General features: G+C 36.0%; 1 protein-coding gene across 3 annotated transcripts in view; it reads right to left on the minus strand.

The window, feature by feature from the left end:
* LOC149792869 (beta-1,4-galactosyltransferase 4-like) overlaps positions 1-17,891 on the minus strand; it is an 88,622-nt gene extending 70,731 nt beyond the window's left edge. Inside the window, exon 1 of one of the 3 annotated variants that reach the window (XM_089966658.1) lies at positions 17,650-17,891. The gene's annotated coding sequence lies outside the window, so the exon portion shown is untranslated. Of the gene's footprint in view, positions 1-1,594; positions 1,740-3,539; positions 3,604-17,649 lie in introns of those variants that run through there. The other 2 variants (XM_089966660.1, XM_089966659.1) reach the window with 2 other exon arrangements.
* Between the last annotated feature and the right edge of the window lie 3,202 nt (positions 17,892-21,093).

A 21,093-nucleotide genomic window follows, 5' to 3' on the forward strand; every position in this document is an offset into this window, starting at 1 on the left:
TCGTGGACCGCCTGATCTTAGGGCAACTGCAAATTGTCGACCCTGTCTATCTTTGTATCTTGAATATATAATACAATCGACTAAGATGGAACGTGTTAAACATTGTCCCTAGAAATATTCAAAGAACATCAGAGTGTAACTGACATTGCAAAATAAAATTACCGGTAAATTCATCTTCTGTTTGGTCTTAGTCGCAGAAACGTAAATACGTTGATTAGGCGGTATGGCGATGTCTTTCGGTCTCTGCAGCAAGAATGAGACTGCAAAATCAGAGCGTCGCCAATGATTGTAGTTGATTAAGTAAATATCCTACGGCCTTGATGCTTTCGTTAAACGGTCACGTGACCAGTCCTTTGACTGCCAAAAATATATATACTTAGCGTGGAAATGGTGGATATTACATTTGCTCAAATTTAAACAAAGCCAATAATATTTTCCAGTTCTGTCAATACTGTTAAGATAGTCGTGTTATTTATTTCTTCAGATTGGCTATTCTCTATATATTTGCAAATAAGAACTGGCCGTCATAGTTTAAAACATTCATGACGTCATGAAGCTGTAAACTCAATTACACACTGCTACATACACGGTCATACAGTTTAATTGTCGCATTAGTGATCGTCCAAGAAAGGCAGTCACTGCAATAAATTTGCTTGTATAACCTGTTTAACATTTCAAATCGGTATAACTCCGACCGATTCACCCAATGTTCAGACCTTGATGAACTGTATTCGGTCAACAACCGTGTTTCGGGCTAGGGAGGTAGGGTGACCCTGGTTTTAAATAAGTAAATGTTTCAATTTGTTGGTAGAGCAATCTCCTCAAATCTGTGAGGTAAATTACATTTAAGTATTCATATCCCAATATATGAAGCTTTTGTGTCATGTAATCAAAATTAATAATGGTTGAATACGCTTAATTTCATAACACTCACCTACCTGTTTTGAAGTAAAAATTATGACATGCAAAGTTTTTTTTTACCAAAAAAAAGTATGGGTACACGCAGGGGGTCTCATACCAAGTTAATCAAACAGTCGAGTGAGTCTAGCTTTTGACGTCCATTATTTCCCGTATTTTCAATGACCACATATAACAGTTACGGTCAAATGAAAGGTTCTTAAACGCGCGAATACTATCAATAAGTTTTTTTATATCACCTAATGACCACACATCACGAAAATAATTTCACACCTACGTGTCTTTTGCTTGTTTTGTTTCACATTTTTTCGACACTTTGGTAAGCCTTTCCTAGCCAGATTCTAGTGCTTCACTCCATGCTATGCAAAAGACAATCCAAACTCAAAACAATATAAAGAAATATTCCTACCTCAAATTACTAAACATGTATAGTTAAACGTATCTTGAGAGTTCCCTGTGTTACGAAATAATGAAGGACACATATTACGATATTACGAATCATATCCAAGTTGTTCTATAATTTTGCGAATAACATATATTCAGACGTCTGCCCCTAGAAATTAGCTAATTACTCAGTTTGAGAAATATCTTCCCAACAATGGATTTTCAAAATCGAAAAATAACCAATAAAATCTAAGAAACCTCTAAATGGAAACTAACTACAAATAGCACATACCTTTTGTTTATTAGCTTTCCTGTGAAACCAAGCATTGGTAAAAATTCATCCTTGTGTGTGCACTTAATAAGGTGAAATATATGGCGTTGAAAACAAGTCATATTTCGACCCTATTCAGGTGCTGTCGTCTTACTGCTTGCTGAATTCATTTTAATGTTACATGTATTCTGTTTAAACAGCTCAAAATAGGTCATTGCCATTCAGCGACAGAACATATGAAAGAAAGACTAAAACGATATGCTTCATAAGACAAAAATAGTACAATTTCGTTAATTCGCATGAGCTGTTCCGCTGAGATCAAAACATTAATACCTTCTGCCATTTCAATTTTTAACTTGTGTGTTCTGTTTTGCTTATCGAGTCGAGGCACATGACAAGAACAGTGCCTGATATTTGTGAAAGCATGAGTGAAATCTCATAATACTGTATGATCTTAAAGCTATAAAATGCTTTTCTTATTCAAGGTAAGTATCAATACCAAAGATTTGGTGTCCATGTAAATCAGCCAACGTTTGCCTCACATTCAGTTATTTGTGTCCATGTCTACTGAGATGGAAGGCTAACGAAAGCATATTGTTAAAGATAGTGAACGACTGTGAATTCGCGTTTTATTTCACGAAGTGATACAAATTTGGCCACATTTATATCAGCGGATTAAAATATTTGACAGAATTATTATTTTGCGATCAAAACTCTAGACCGCTGAGTCACTAAAATGTTTTCCACGGCGAAACTTATCCACAAACAAAAATCATAAGTAACCCAATACTGCTAACCAATTGATACGCGTGCGTATAAATATTTAATGTTGGTCTGTTAAAGTTAATTCGCTTGCAAAGTGCATAATGGAGGTCACGTACTGATAAGAAAGAAGTTCCCCACAATCTATATGTATCACATATTTTGTACTCTTTACGTACGGTGTTTGAGGTTCAATATTTTCTGTATGTCAACACGTTAACATCTCACTTGTTGTGCATTTTTATTGGCCCAAATCAGCCAATGAAATTCTTGTGGCAGTATTCTTATTACTGATTGGTTGTGACATGGAAATTGTGCTTTCCCCGCCTTCTGGAACCATTGTTTTGACTATTACTCTCACCAATATAGCCAACGTCTTTCCAATCGTAAGCCCAAAAAAGCACTAGGCGAGAAAAAAAAAATGTTTTACGTATGTCGGAATATGGCCAATGTCCCCTAAGCAGAATTTTCCAAATGAAAAATAAAAACATGAACACGAGCACATTGCTGCTATGGCATTCTATGGATCTTGCATCTGTACCGGAGAACAAGCAGGAACTAAATAAATTCACTTTGCTTATGAAAAGAACGGTGGGCAAACGTTCACAGCAAACAGAAAGTTATCAAACCAAACAATTCTTCCAAGTCAAATAATATAAAAATCTGGTCAGAAAATCTGGAGTCTCCCTAGGCAGAAAAATCTAAAGCAGTACAATTTCTGCATTCAGTGAACTTCCCTTCAGACAAATATATAATGATTAGAATGCTTCTACTCTTTCTGTCATAGCTAATGCTGAATCTGTGGAGAATGTCCTTAGTGGAATCGAAACTTTTCAGTGAAGTCTTATAACTCAAATTGACATCGCTGGCGTGAAAGATTTAACATTACACAGGACCTTCCGTCTGAGATCCAGTGGGGGAAAAAATATGATTTTTATGTATAAAGTTATATTATATATATTTATATGAGGTATTTAAATTACTGGCAAAATATTTTCAAATTTGTTTCCATTCCTATAATTTCGCACGTGAAAAAAATATATCCCTATTATGTCCATATGTAAATATACAAGATTTCCCATCATACCATGCGACGCTTGATTTTCTGTGCATACAAAAATCGTACCTGAAACCAAAACTCGAGAACTTTGCGAGTTAGAACAAATAAATGGAAACTACAGTACCTTTCAGACATGGAAATTACCTTCTACTGTAGAAATGTGACTCGACGCCGTTCACGTGTCTGTCCAATTATTTCCCCTCACCACCTTAAAAACAATGATAAAGCAGCTGTGATGCATTCAAGCATCGGACTTTATGGTCAAATAAAGTAAACTAATTTACAAAAGGTAAACTACTGTCAGAGATTAGGTCACATAGTACACTTTACATATTGTATTTTCGAATCGATTGCCAGGAGGCTGTGAAAAAAAAAAAAACCATTTACCCCACAGGGACTCGTTAAAAATGATGATACTGGTATCAGTCAATTGACGGAGGGCTGGGAGGGGGGCCTGTTAAATGGACCCTAGCCAAGGAAAGGCGTGATTTAAATGTTAACTTATCGGAGTAAATAAATTCAGCTGTGGACATTTGCAGGTCTTCCATCTGACATAAATTCTCAAACGATAGCTTTTTATTTCGCGGCAAAATAGCTCTAACGAGTTACTGTTTCCTTTTATGTGATGCAGTTCAGATTCTGGTATAACTTGTCATATCGATGTCTACAATATTGTTCTAAATCAAGTAATGCAAATATCGGGTCACAACACATTGAATCTGGAATATCTGCATCCAGGAATCGTTCCTTCAAACGAATACCCAACAACGTGAATGCTTAGTGGTCAAATTTACACATTATAGATGGAAACTGACACACTATAGATGGAAACTGACACACTTTAGATGGAAATTGACACACTTGAGATGGAAACAATGTAATCGATTTCTACCTTTTGGCTCGTCGAAGCTAACACCAGTAAACCACGTGACACCATACCGTACCGGAATGTTCTAAGAAGATGAAGTATTCAAAAATGATGACCTGTGTCAAATGTTTAATTGATTTGGAAGGAGAGATAATCTTTGGATAATCTACTTTTAAATGTTACTGGCTACAGAAATCCGTATTCTTAATGCTACTAATGTCTTTTTTTCTACTAGAAGGATGGGTGGTAGAGACAGAAAAAATGGATTGACCATTGCTCCATTGTGAGTGAGGTTTGGACTAAGTTAAATGATGTATGTTCAAAATTGAAAATTGTAATGTAGTTAAAGTGAATTATGGAGATCTTTATGACAGCATTTCCGCCTCCGCATGAGTGGCGTGGGAATGACTTGTTGGAGTAACCGGAGTGTGTTAGATCACACATTGTGGTTCGCTGAATGCCGTTTACATTTAAGTAAAGATGAATGTATTCCCAGTTTGTTTAGTGTATTTCAAAATGCAGTGTGAAAGCGCCAGATATCTGTTATTTAATGCAATTAGTGAGGATCAATTGTAGCATACACGGGTCGACTGGCAAGTACTAAGTGATGACATCACCTTCGCAACACAAGTCGGTTGTAGTACAAGTAGGGCAAAACGACTGAGAAAAAAATACCTAAATCAGTTCGCCAGAGCAACTACATCAAGCCTGTCAAGCGAAGATATCCATTTGAGTCACTGAAAATATCTGAAAAGTTTCAAACGATTTTCAAATGTAATTTACTAAACCATTCTGCGGATTGGCTAACTCAGTGTTTTTCGTCATGGGATTAATTGAATATTCAACTTGTGCTCATTTCAAGTTCAACGTTCGAATCTTGTCATTAATTTCAATTATGTTTCTCGCCAAGGCTCAAAAAGGATACAATTTATTGGAATCGTTTCATAAATTTCATGTAAAATTAACACTAATATAAGATAATTCATATTTTCCACACATGCATTGCATTTAGTATCTCTGTATTTTGCAGTAGGTTACTCCTGAGTGCGTCTTTTACTTTGAATTCTATCGTCTATTTCAGAACATATTGTATCTCAGGAAAATTGTATGATTCTGTGTGGAAAAGATATAAGCCGCTGAAAAATGGTAATTTAATATACTGAAAGGCAAACGTATGTACATACATACATACATACATACAGACATACATCATTCGTATTGTTATTCATACTTATATTTCACCCAAAATAATAATCATCGCTGGAAAGGGTACCTTTGTATCTAACAGTGAATACATTTGTATCTATATTGTTTCCTCCATATTCTCGCCCAGGCAGTAAAAGTTAGTACATGTCGCTGCATAAGTTTTGGCTTACGTTAGAAATACGTTTCCCGGTAAAGATGTTTCTAGAGTTAGTTGTTCCACTAAAAAAGGCGAATATTAGCATGCTTGATACAACCGCTGAAATTATTGCTTCTCTGTAACTCCAGTTGCTGAAGTACAACTAGCCTATATCTACCTCCAGCCCTGTAAAAACTTAGCTACGAAGAAATAAGTGTTCGTGTGTGTGCGTGCGTGCGTGTGTGTGTGTGTGTGTGTGTGTGTGTGTGTGTGTGTGACATCTGTGCAGAACATTAATAATCCTAAATAATGTGTTATGTATATTTGATCTAATTATATTTTATTTAATATATATTTATTTCAATTTAATTATTTGTTAGTTTTAATTTTTTTATTTTTCATTACATGCTAATGTAATGTAAATTTATTCACTAGAGATAAAACGTTTTCCAGAAAATAATTTGACCTTGACTGTTCGTTTTGTAAACAACCAGGTGTTGATCTAGATTCTGACTTTGATTCAAAATTAATAGTAAACCAAGTAAATAAGTTTTATTTTAAAATGATTGGTTGTTGTCATGGTCATGATAGGACTACGTGTTTAAGATGCAAACATTTATTTTTTTAATTTTTATTTCTTCGAGTAAAATGATTGGTTTTCGTAAGGGCCACACTGGGTGCACGTGATCTTTAACAAATAACTAATTTCTATGGGCTTCTGGAACATTATCACGTGACCCCCTTTTTGCGTTTTAGAAGATATGACCTTTGTTTTTGGAGATTTATTCTCAGTAGAAGCTGGACTTTTTCTTACACTGGAAGTTGTATGTTGTGCTATTTGGAGTTATTTCAAATTACTTTGATTCAAAAAGGATTAAAAAAATTCCTGGAAAATACGTGTGCTCATGTGAAATTGTTGAATAAGGGTAGCTTTTATAAAAATGTATTCAGTTTTCCAAAACAGGAGTGATAATTCTTTTTTCTACAAGGAACTGAAACTTCAATACTTCAGATTACAGCATACGTTATCGTCTTCCATCATGGGTTCTTCGTCGGGATTCGAACTTGAAATCAGTAGAACATTTTGTTATTAGGAATTCAAAAATTTTGTTCGTGGATTATTCTTGGATTATTTTTGAATTTGATTTTTAAAACGGTAAGTTCATATGTTTTTCATTTTTACAGAAATTTTACAGGGAAATAAATTATTCTATTTTTTTAAAGCTTGTTATTTTCACTCTTTTTTGTGTTACTGTTTATCCGAGCCTAAACAGGTAACATAAGAAATGACGTAATCTATTCTCACACTGTGCGCATGACATGGCCGCAACAACAATTCTGAAATTGACAGAAACTTCAAAAACCAAAGAAACTAAAATTCGATTCAAAGAAAGCTTTCGCAGCGGGCGAGAGTATCTGATTCATGAGGATTATCTCCCAAAATCTATTGACACAGAATGACTTTTCACTTGTCGATTTCATCTCAGTCATTGATAGATTCACTGCTCGATTTCATCTGAATACTTGATGGATTCACTTGTCGATTTCAATTCAAATAATTGATAGAATGACTTGTCGATTTCATTGAAATAGTTGATTGATTATTGACGAACGTATTCCCAAAAGAACATAGTCCAAAAAGAACGTAGTCCCAAAAGATGAATATGTTGACACTAATGAAACATCAAACTAATGTTAATTTAAAAATAAAAAAATGCATGTACAGTAATTGTATAATTTCTCGTAACCAGGCTGCTATACCCTGCTGATTTTAGTTTGTCTTCTGTGCGGTGGAGAAGAATCCCAAAACCTAATCGATCAGTCAGTGACAATGTTATAGGACAGGCACATGCAGAATTTGAGTTATGTACTGTCTGATATTACGGGTGAAAATGATAACGTTTTCAGTTTTCAATAGCTTTGTTAGGAGGCTTTTAAATGAAAATATCCTTCAAGAATTTTAGCAATAATGTAGATGGAATTTAAGTGCCGAATTTAAGGGCCGAACTTTGTGTCTCCACATTCTAGAAATTGATACGAATTAACAGCCTCACGTATCACCAAAATTAGTTATGATAAAATTAATAACATGATATTACGTATGAACGTGCACAAACACGTGCGGTCGAGATATCACATGCGTCACTTTCAAACAACTGTAGCAGCTTTTCCAGATCGAACATATACAGTGATTGTGTGTGTGTGTGTGTGTGTGTGTGTGTGTACTAGATGTCATTGTAACACTGTGTGTTATATATTTGTAGCCGTGGCTCTTGATAAATTGATTTCTGACATTTCAAGAAAAAGGCTAAATTAGATCAGAGAATGCATTTCACAGTAGGTCTGTCAAATTAGGGGACAATCAATATTTACAAGGGATAAAACCTGTAAATTCGACATCATCCCGAACATACCAGTATATTCTATCAGGCTTAATTGCACCCTTGAATTTCCACAAAGAAACACGCCCTAGTTTAAAGAATAGAAATCACACAGCAGTCCAACAAAGGAAGATCGCCACAAATACATCTGTGAAAAGTACTAATTAGTACACAACTGACATGTTTACCCAGAATGCCTGTTTACGTAATGGTTTATAGGGTTCCTGATTGTTCTCGTATGAATAGAAATAAAGAAGGACAATAGGTTTAAAGTTATTCTTACGAATATCTCAAAACAGACATGCGTTCAAATTCTCTTTGGTCTGGGACTTCAATAATGTTTCGAATATTTATATCTGCTGCTACAGAATATTCAAATTAAGAATTTCCTTGAAGTATCTTCCTATAAATTCTAGCTAAAGGTTACCCCCAAAATTCATGCAGGTTCTATATTGTATAACTAATACATACCTAAGCTCAAATGGGTTGATAGTTTTAGTGGTCTGGCAATAAACGTCATTTTCGACCTTGATTTTATTACCTGCTGGTGGAAAAACTTGAATATACATATTTACATATACGAAAACAGAAACGTTCATAACAATTATTAAAAGCAAATTATCTGGTAGAAGAACATGGAGGTGGTTATGAAGGCGTGGATCGGTTCATTAGTTTATTTTCACGCACCACTCCTATCTTAAATTAGATTTAAATGATAGTTTTGGGGTTATACGTATGTTTTGTCCACTCTACATACATATTTGTGTATATTCAATCTTCCTACCAGCATGTCCAACAAATCAAGGCCTTGACACTCTTTATCTCTTTTTGAAAAATAACTTCTGTTTATTGCAGAGGGGAGATCGATATTGATTGATATTAATAATCCAAATAATCGTTCAATAAAGCAGTAGTAGTAGTAGTAGTTCTAAGCGGCGGGTAAATGATTCATACCGTTCTCATTATGTTCTCATATTATGACGATTGCTAATTATAAGAATTGCTTGACTGCCAACAAATTAAATAAGAATAATCAAAACTCGTATTGTGTGTATTTATGTGCGCTCACCCACCCGTCACCAGCTGCCCCGCTGTATGATTTCAACTGTACAGAATTACAAAATGGAAGAAGGCGCATTTTTACGTTAGTGTATAAACTTCTACCTAGCTCAAAATGAGCTGTTTGTTATCATAAAAAATAAAATCAGTCATCACAGTGAGAAGCATTATCCCCACCATCATCATCAAAGGGATTACAGACACCACAGAGAGAAGCATTATCCCCACCATCAATATCATACGGATTACAGACACCACAGAGAGAAGCATTATCCCCACCATCAACATCATAGGGATTACAGTCATCACAGTGAGAAGCATTATCCCAACATCAACATCATAGGGATTACAGACACCACAGAGATAAGTACTATCCCCACCATCAACATTATAGGGACTACAGACACCACAGAGAGAAGCATTATCCCCACCATCAATATCATACGGATTACAGACACCACAGAGAGAAGCATTATCCCCACCATCAACATCATAGGGATTACAGACACCACAGAGAGAAGCATTATCCCCAACATCAACATCATAGGGATTACAGTCATCACAGTGAGAAGCATTATCCCCACCATCAACATCATAGGGAGTACAGTCATCACACTGAGAAGCATTATCCCCACCATCAACATTATAGGGATTACAGACACCACAGTGAGATGCATTATCCCCAGCATCAACATTATAGGGATTACAGACACCACAGAGAAAAGCATTATCCCCACCATGAACATTATAGGGATTACAGACACCACAGTGAGATGCATTATCCCCAGCATCAACATTATAGGAATTACAGACACCACAGAGAGAAGCATTATCCCCACCATCAACATTATAGGGATTACAGACACCACAGTGAGAAGCATTATCCCCACCATCAAGATTATAGGGATTACAGACACCACAGTGAGAAGCATTATCCCCACCATCAAGATTATAGGGATTACAGACACCACAGTGAGAAGCATTATCCCCACCATCAACATCATAGGGATTACAGTCATCACAGTGAGAAGCATTATCACCACCATCAACATCATAGGGATTACAGTCATCACAGTGAGAAGCATCATCCCCACCATCAACATCATAGGGATTACAGTCATCACAGTGAGAAACATTATCACCACCATCAACATCATAGGGATTACAGACACCGCAGAGAGAAGCACTATCCCCACCATCAACATTATAGGGATTACAGACACCACAGTGAGAAGCATTATCCCCACCATCAACATTATAGGGATTAGACACCACAGAGAGAACCATTATCCCCACCATCAACATTATAGGGATTACAGACACCACAGAGAGAAGCATTATCCCCACCATCAACATCATAGGGATTACAGTCATCACAGTGAGAAGCATTATCACCACCATCAACATCATAGGGATTACAGTCATCACAGTGAGAAGCATCATCCCCACCATCAACATCATAGGGATTACAGTCATCACAGTGAGAAGCATTATCACCACCATCAACATCATAGGGATTACAGACACCGCAGAGAGAAGCACTATCCCCACCATCAACATTATAGGGATTACAGACACCACAGTGAGAAGCATTATCCCCACCATCAACATTATAGGGATTAGACACCACAGAGAGAAGCATTATCCCCACCATCAACATTATAGGGATTACAGACACCACAGTGAGAAGCATTATCCCCACCATCAACATTATAGGGATTACAGACACCACAGAGAGAAGCATTATCCCCACCATCAACATCATAGGGATTACAGTCATCACAGTGAGAAGCATTATCACCACCATCAACATCATAGGGATTACAGTCATCACAGTGAGAAGCATTATCCCCACCATCAACATCATAGGGATTACAGTCATCACAGTGAGAAGCATTATCACCACCATCAACATCATAGGGATTACAAACACCGCAGAGAGAAGCACTATCCCCACCATCAACATTATAGGGATTACAGACACCACAGTGAGAAGCATTATCCCCACCATCAACATTATAGGGATTACAGACACCACAGAGAGAAGCATTATCCCCACCATCAACATCATAGGGATTACAGTCATCACAGTGAGAAGCATTATCACCACCATCAACATCATAGGGATTACAGTCATCACAGTGAGAAGCATTATCCCCACCATCAACATCATAGGGATTACAGTCATCACAGTGAGAAGCATTATCACCACCATCAACGTCATAGGGATTACAAACACCGCAGAGAGAAGCACTATCCCCACCATCAACATTATAGGGATTACAGACACCACAGTGAGAAGCATTATCCCCACCATCAACATTATAGGGATTAGACACCACAGAGAGAAGCATTATCCCCACCATCAACATTATAGGGATTACAGACACCACAGTGAGAAGCATTATCCCCACCATCAACATTATAGGGATTACAGACACCACAGTGAGAAGCATTATCCCCACCATCAACATTATAGGGATTACAGACACCACAGTGAGAACCATTATCCCCACCATCAATATCATACGGATTACAGACACCACAGTGAGGAGCATTATCCCCACCAGCAACATCATATGGATTACAGACACCCCAGTGAGAAGCATTATCCCCACCATCAACATTATAGGGATTACAGACACCACAGAGAGAAGCATTATCCCCACCATCAACATTATAGGAATAACAGACACCACAGTGAGAAGCATTATCCCCACCATCAACATCATATGGATTACAGACACCCCAGTGAGAAGCATTATCCCCACCATCAACATCATATGGATTACTGACACCACAGAGAGAAGCATTATCCACACCATCAATATCATAGGGACACATGACAGTAAGCACATTGAGAAGCATTCTCACCATGATCAGCATCACAAGAACTAAGTCATCACAGTTAGAAGCATTATCCCTACCATCAACATTATAGGGATTACAGTCACCACAGTGAGAAGCATTATCCCCACCATCAACATGATATTCACTAAGTCAGCACTGTGAGAAGCATTTCCCCAACATCAGCATCATATGGACTACACGACAGTCAGCATGATTCGATGTAATATCCCCATTATCAGCACCGTACGGACTACGTGACAGTCAGCACAGTGAAAATTAATATTCCCACTATCACCTTCGACGGGTTTAGATGACAGTCAGTCAGCTATGACTCGAACTCTAATGCACAAAACCCAATTATAGTAAGGATTTTAGCTCATGCGTATTTCTGTCATAGAAAAATCTTAAGGAAATGTCACAATCAACACGATCTAAACTTTATAATTGGTGTAATCAGTCTCTTGCCTTTCATCAGCTGATATGGATTTTTGTGAAGTACTGATAAACGTGAAGTTAAATGTTCATTGCAAATCTTAATATGATTAAAGCGTTTCTTTTCAAATTATTATATTGCAGAAATAAATTACTAAAGCACCAATCATTTGACTTTAGGGCAGGGTTATATATCTTCATCGGAACCTGAATTGTTTTATTTTTTCATAAAAGAACGAATTTTATTTTCGTTGTCTTACATGTAGCATGACTGGGAAACGAATAATCCACTTCAGCAAAGGAGTGATACAATAAAACAATATAATACAAATCCGAGAAATCTCGCCAACACTTTAAAATGGTGATAACTAAATATCATCATGATTTGCTTGCATTATTCATTTGCACTGTCATTTAATCACGTATATTCCATGCTGCTGTTCAACATCTACAAAAATCAGAAAGCAATATTTGAGCAAAAAATCCTGGAACTCAAATCAGTCCATTTGAAATATGGGGTTTGAAGGTCTTTGAGCTGCAAACTTTAATAACGCCTTCTGTGTAGTATTTAATAACATAATAGCGTGTTCAAAACAGGTTACTGCTAGTGGCAATGAAAGGCAAAATTATCTAAAACACGTTTCATATGTAAAACAGATAATCGTCGTCCGGATTACGGAAGCCGGTTCGTACCATGACATACTAGTAACAGCAAAATGTTAGTGCAAGGAGTTTACCTAATTCAATAATTTGGTTTTCACGTGAATCAAATTGCTTCCTCAGTCCTGGTCGACACAAACAAATCTGTGATTATAAACGTGGTCAGTAATAAGGTTGCTGATCGTGTCGATATCTCTATGAAATCGAACTTGTGTGATTTGCATGTGTGCTTTTGATAGTGATGTGATATTAAACAAGAAAATTCTGCGTCATTTTGTCATACGGTTTGTACCATTTTAAAGAGTATTCACGGAAACATTTCCATGTATGATTTATAACAAAATATATAGGTGGATTCAAAAGAAAGCCAGAAGCTTGTTCAAAACTGTCTCCCCATCTTGACGACACTGCTGTCTTTACGTAAGGGTGTTGACTTGAAATGCAGTCATATTCCATTCTTAGAACTCTCCTCTAACGAAAAAGTTGTTGTTGTTGTTGTTGTTGTTGTTCTAGGGTTTAACGCCATTTTTCAGCACAAGATAGGCTATACATGGCGGCCAGTATAACTGGTGGAGGAAGAACCATGGAAAACCCAGGGAAGAACCACCGACCCACGAGAAGCTACTGGCAGGCTTTCCCACGTACCCACGCTAGCCGAGCCTTGGACTCGAACCCACGCAGACAGAGGTGAGATGGCAGTGATCCGTAACGGAGAGCGCTTTAGACCACTCGGCCACTCGGCCCCCCCCCCCCCCCCCAAAGAAGTAAAGCTGCCACTATTTCATCTGCTGGAGGAAACATGAATTTAAAGTGCAAACTATTTCAACACTCCAAATACACGTTTGATGGAAATAGCACATTGCTTTTGTTTCTGTAATATATTCGTAATTATTGAGCATGAGAATTGCGCAAATTAAACCTGCAAAATACTGTAAATTATGTCAAACTGAATATATGGACGATAATGTTAGGGATTTATTGTGGACCTTCTTTTTTAAGAAATGGTTAAAAAGGTTATCGGTACCGTTGTCTTTCTTCTTTATCTTTTCTTTTCTTCTCTATCGCGACAATCACTTTTTTTTAAACACTTTTTTCAGTGTTCATTTACTGGATGGATTAATACAAACAAATGTCTGGTATTTCTACATCGATTTCGAAAATCTCTCTCCTACACACACACAGTTGCGCGCGCAAATGTATATATATATATATATATATATATATATATATATATATATATATATATATATATATATATATATATATACATATATATATATCTCGACTGGATATAGGAGAGAGTGCCTCACGTCATCATTCATTGGGTTAAAAAACAATTATAGCACGGGAAAGAGCTGACGAGAGAGTTGTTGTTACCTAATACGCAGTGTTATTCTTTTCTTCAAATTAACAAAACTAACACATAACGAGTCCCTGCAAAAGTAGCGGTTTTCAACACAGTGTCAGCAAGTTCTGGAAACATTTGAGTGTTCTCTCTGCTCTGCAAAAATATTCGCTGACGGTCAATCCACTGTAGACACCGGTTAGAAATCAAAACCAATTTGTTATCTCCTAACTGCGAGTTCTCTTCTCGTAATTATGGCTGCACTATCATGTTAATTAACCAGCTTCCGTCATCGGGTTGATAATGATCTAGTTTATACACCGTCCAGACTCTGGAGAGTTTAAGAAATCGTACACATTTTTTACATGGTGAGGAAATATATTTAGTAAACAGCAAAACTGGAAGGCTATTTCTCAAAATATGGTCCGCGCTAGTTGATTGAGAGACGTCGTACAAGGTAGATTTTCCTGATCAATTCGCTTGAACGACCACAAGTGGAGTCAAAACATGTTTGCTAGACACAAAACTGGTAGAATTACACCGCAATTACCCGATATTGGATTAAAACCATTACAGGAAAGGATGAAAGCAAAGAAATCGTCCAATCTATACGCACCGTGTGTTTTAATAATTTTGCTGACACTGTGTTGAACACCGCTTCTTTTGCAGGGACGGGTTATGTGTAAGTTTTGTTAATTTGAAGAAGAGAATTACTCTGCGCATTGGGTAACAGCAACTCTCTCGTCAGCTCTTTCCCGTGCTATAAACAACCACATTGGTCATGAATGGTTGAGTGATCGCCAATTCGTTTGTAGTTTGGTACAAGGAAGAGAAAAATTAGGTCATAGGAACGTCAAAGCATACAGTTATAAGTATTTGTAAATAGTTTTGATAGTATTTCCTTACCGTGAGTTACTCACACAGAACTTATACAAGAAACTCAGGATCTAACACGAGTGCTCATTTTAAATGGAATTCATAAAACGAGTTGTGTATCTTTTGCAAGCTGTGGCGATCGAAAGACTGGAATAATTTGAAGTTTCGCATATTACGTCTGAAATGAGGACGTACCTAAAAGGTCTTGTTTATTGCATGACGAAAAATACATATTTTAGTTGACCAACCGCAAAGTAGTTTTGAGAAATGGCCTTGAAATATATAATTCGGGTACCTCGGTCATTCCGTGTTATAAATAGAGCTTTTGAATGATACATGTACACGGTTTCTGAAGCAGAAAATGTGGTTCGGTACAGTAACGCATGTGATTGTCAGCAAAACAACATCAGTAAATGAACGTAAAAAAAGCTAGCGAGTTGCCATCTTCAATGGTTTCTGTACTATGTTCTTTTCTTATACAGTAATCGTGATAAGCCACGCACTTGGTTAATACTCAAACCAGAGCGATTAATACGGTAACAGTAAAATCGAAAGATACAGGATCGGTATCACAGTCACGTACTTCTCTCAGAAGCATAGACAGGTTTGTCAACAATAACAGTAACAAAGAAACTCCCACATACGTTAGGCTTGTGAGAAAAACATGTAATTCAAAAACAAAAATTAGAGATATCTTAACAGTGCTGAACACACAAACAATACCAAAAATTGACATCAATTCTACAAGCCCTAAAAATTATTAAAACACATCTTTTGATTATACAGTTTTGGAAATATATTATGCCTGTCCAACATACAATAGACATTAAAAATACTTTCTCTAAATATGTGGCTTGAAAAAGCGGTTGTTGCAAATTACAAATATATGCATGTGCTCATAATCAAGCTTGAAGATTTATAATGATATCATTGCAAATTTATAGATGTATTCATCCAGTAAGGAGACAAAAATATCATACATTTCATGATGATGATAAGCCATTAATATGTATATCGCATCCAAATGTGTGAAGGCAAGAACATCAGATAACAATGGCTGCGTAGAGAACTATCCGGAATTTGAGAATACAATTACAGATTATTTTAACAAAGTTTTCTCTTTAAATTCCAAATCAGTAATTACAAAAACGCACCAATAAAGATAAATGTTCGAATAAGCAGTGACCAAAATAACTTGACTGTTTAAGATGTAGCTATCTAATAACGAATGGAAGGTGTGGTAAAGATAGAGATACTGGTAATTTTCACTTTTTGTGATCTATCTTTGATTGATTACGTTAATTTGAGGATGGAAGCCCTAACAAACATGAAATATATAAAAGTTGGTGGGGGGGGGGTCAGGCTTGGGGGTTGGGGATTGTTATTTTTTAAATCTAGACTGAGTTTAAGTTTGTTTTTGCTTTTTATTTAAATCTAGATTGACGTTTTAGTGAATATCATGCATTATTTATCCTTGCTATTTCTTCCAGCAACGTGGTACAATGTAATCCAGGTGGGGCACGTAAATGATTTATAACAAATCATGATAAGGGGATAAATAAAAAAAATTGCGTCATTGTAACTCCTAACGTAATGAGTGAATTACTGTCCTGTATTAAAGCAAAACGATACATTTATTACATTTGTAATATAAATTAAATTAGTCCTGTTAACGAGCATGTATCGTCCCATTTTAGAAAATTAATTAGCGAAACATATGGCATTAGACACAAAATGGTTACTCATTCTCTGTTTAGAAGATTTTGGTTCGAAAGTGAATATCAAAGGCTGCAGAAGGAAACATAATACGGTAAAGAAGGTGCTTAATAGGTGACTGAACAGCGGTCTATATGCAGCACATTGCGAGTCGATCCATAGTAAAATCGGGCAATGACTGATTCTGTCTGTACAAATTTAATTAAAAAATCATTACTCTCACAGTCAAATGATTTTTTTGGGTGAATTTATTGACTTTCAAAAAGTGTTTCAATCAGTCTGGAGACTTGCTTATTGATGAAAGGTGCATGGTTACAATATTGATGGCTGTAAGGATCAATACGAAAATGTACCACGATACATAAACACTGTATAGTGATAAATCAGCCTTTTTTATTGTAATATAATGGACCTATACAATTCTGACTCTCTCTCTCTCTCTCTCTCTCTCTCTCTCTCTCTCTCTCATTTGCAATACACCATGTGATCTTCTTAAATGGCATAACATTGATTGCTCTTGACTCGTTTGCCACATAGTTATAACGTGAGGATGAGTTCTTAAAAATACATTCATTCCGTTCTGTTGTATTAGTTTTGATGGGATCGGATTGGTCATCGTGCTAGTCGAGAGGTGGGATTCATAGACAACCAGAAAGACGAGACAGGTGTAATATGAGAGAGAGAGAGAGAGAGAGAGAGAGAGAGAGAGAGAGAGATTCACTTACTGTTTACACATATAAAGTCCCTTTAAGAAAGGTCCCGGTTTCAAGTCTATATATTAAATCTAACCAACAGTTGTATTAATCAGTGTCACATATTATCGTGGACTGTATTCCAATGCGTAAAGACAAACTTCTACTGTTTTTCAGTACATCATGTGATAAATTGTCATCCGGTCTCCTAGTTAGAACAGCCAATTAAAATGAAGTAAAATACTATCCAAGATTCACTGAACCAAGTTCTCTACTCATCGTCTGATTCAATGTACCTCCAGTCGCAAACGAGACTGATTTTGATATCTGTGTGAGTTATCATTCGAAACTTTGCACATGGCGGAGTGAAATTCTAATAATACATTGATGACTGTGACAAACTGTACCTTTCGTTGCTAACCTTTGTTGGCTATGGGAACACTTGATCACACATAAAGTGGATCCATTCATGGCGTAAGCCACGTGTTGGTGCCGTTCTGGGTCAACGGTTTGGGATAAACGCTTAATGTTCGTCCAGTTTAAATTTCGTGTCTTGTGTATGTCATAGTGACGATGGAACTGGCATACCGGTGAATATCTTACACACACACACACACACACACACACACACACACACTATATCTGATATATGGAGTGTGTATGATATACAGAGTGCCTATACTATACTGACATTCTATATTATCTCTCATCATTAACGTTTCTTTATACTCACTGCACAGAGGATATAAATTACTTTCAAACGTACCACAACATTATAATCTATTGGGCGATAAACTATCCCATTAAGAATCGTGTTGCCCTCTCTATATTCATTTAGACAATAACTACTCCAAGTCATTTGAATCTATAATTACTCGCCGTCATTTGGATCCATAATTACTCGCCGTCATTTGGATATATAATTACTCGACGTCATTTGGATCCATAATTACTCGATGTCATTTGGATCTATACTTACTCGACGTCATTTGGATCTATAATTACTCGACGTCATTTGGATCTATAATTACTCGACGTCATTTGAACGTAAATCATTATTTTCCCTGCAGTAGATGACTGAAGGAGGATAGAATGCAACAAATCCTGACCCGATTGGGGGATTATCTTTCCCTCAGGAGATTATACTCTGAAATTTTAAAACTTGTGTTGTCTTAACGGTTTTTATATTCTCCTCAAATTCTGATATACGTTTTGATAGGTATGCATATGTATTTTGAGTCCATGTCATCAATACAAGTATCACAATACCACTTGTTAATTAGTAATTAATTGCTGTCAACAAGGTACTGGAATTTTCCCAATGTTTTGGAACCAGCTTTGTTTGATCCCAACAATGTGGCCGGTTTATTAAAACAGACACTGCTTGATCACCGAAGAATGGCCAATATTTTATAACTGACAGTGTTTGATCTCAGAAAGGTGGCTAGTTTTGTAAAGGTGGTTAGTGTTATAAAGGTGGTTAGTGTTGTAAAGATGGCTCTCCTTGGTCCCAGAGAAAAAGGCTATAGTTGTACAACTGGCACTGTTTGATCTCCGAACTAAATAAGTGTTTATGACTGCCTCTCTTAAATAACAGAAACGTTGTCTTTAATTAAAACCCAACTGTCTTTGACCCTGTGAAATTATTGTGAAATAACAAGTTTTAAAGTTATATGGATAATATGATAAACTGCAATATAAGGGATTAAAAGTATTGTTTTATACTATAGCATATATGATGATTAGCAAATTGTTTCCATTATTATGTTTACAATGGTTTTATTCGACACCGATGGAGAGAGTCAATTTTACATACATACATACATACATACATACATACATACATACATACATACATACATGCATGCATGCATGCATGCATACATACATACATACATACATACATACATACATACATACGTATTTTATGAAAGGAGATTTATCCATCAGTTTTTATGAAGAAGATTCTTCATCAGTTAAGAGTCTTTGTCCATGGAGAGAGAGAGAGAGAGAGAGAGAGGGTGCCACTCATAACCGTGTAAATACGGCTACATATTGGGAAATTTGGCAGGCGGAGGTACGGGATGCTGTAACGACACGAGCCTCTTTGAATTTCTGACGAAAGAACTATTTATTTAAATATTCAACATATAAAATTACATTCCAGTATCAATCTACATAAACTTAAATTACAGATATAAGAGATACATACAATACTACGAAATTCCATCACTTACCAACATCATACATCTTTATACTTTCTGCCGTTTAGAATATAATACAGATAATTAAATATCGAATAAATTCACGATAGCTAAAGAATCTAAAATTGATTATTTCAGACTAATACCGTAATCATTTAGTAGAAATAAATTTTGCTGAATTTAATTTAAAATTTCAACATTTTGAACTATATTATTTAAATAGTATTTTATTTCTAAATTGACTATTTACTGAGTATAAAGTTGGTAACGAAAGTCGTTTTTTACCATAATCAATAATATAATTACAAGTAAATATAAGTTCTTCAAACAATTAAACTTTCCAATACATTATATTAAAGAATAGTAAAGAAATATTAAAATAATCTAATGTTGCAATGTACTGATGTTAGATTAACAACTTAACACTAAAAATCCTTATACTATCTGAAAAAGTGTACACAGACGATAATCTTACCTGTAACGACACAAGCCTCCTTGAATTTCTGACGAGTGAACTGGCGTGTCCGTGGATTGACGCTTTTTATACCAGTTTCTTAGGACATGTCCTAATATGGAGATAGGTCTAGTTCTTGTGTTCGCCAGAATCTCAGAGTGAGGCTCCATCGTTCCCTACAGACTATCGTCTTGGTCTATGTACGTCATTAGGTAGACAATTTTGCCAGATCAGCTCATTTACCCTTCTAGGAAAATCTTTGGAATTCGTCTAGTTGATCTATCTACACAACTTACCGAGTGTAGTTTTTTGCTGACTTATGATACAAGGGAAACGTATGCACAAGAGGGTTTTGCCTTTTTGCTCATATGGGCGCAATCTTTATTTAATAGTATACAATTGTAAAACAACAAAAAACTTGATTTTAATCATAATATATTTTAATAGAAAACTACTTTCAATATTATTTAGTCAAACATTGCTTTTAATACAATTTAGAGAAAATTTCAATCTTATTACTTGTACTGAAACATGAAACATTATGTTCTCATACATACATACAAACATACATGCATATATATATATATATATATATATATATATATATATATATATATATATAGAGAGAGAGAGAGAGAGAGAGAGAGAGAGAGAGAGAGAGAGAGATAGATAGACAGATAGATAGATACATGTAAACTTAAACCAATATGGCTGAAAAATTGTTAAAGCTACGTTAAAAAATCAAAGTCTCTCTCTCTCACACACACACACACACACTCGCTCGTCAATGCTCTGATTACACATGTATCACCACTAGAG

Source organism: Sinohyriopsis cumingii, chromosome 8 (assembly GCF_028554795.1).
Source record: "Sinohyriopsis cumingii isolate HCF-2022 chromosome 8, ASM2855479v2, whole genome shotgun sequence".
NCBI classification, from domain to species: Eukaryota; Metazoa; Mollusca; class Bivalvia; order Unionida; family Unionidae; genus Sinohyriopsis; species Sinohyriopsis cumingii.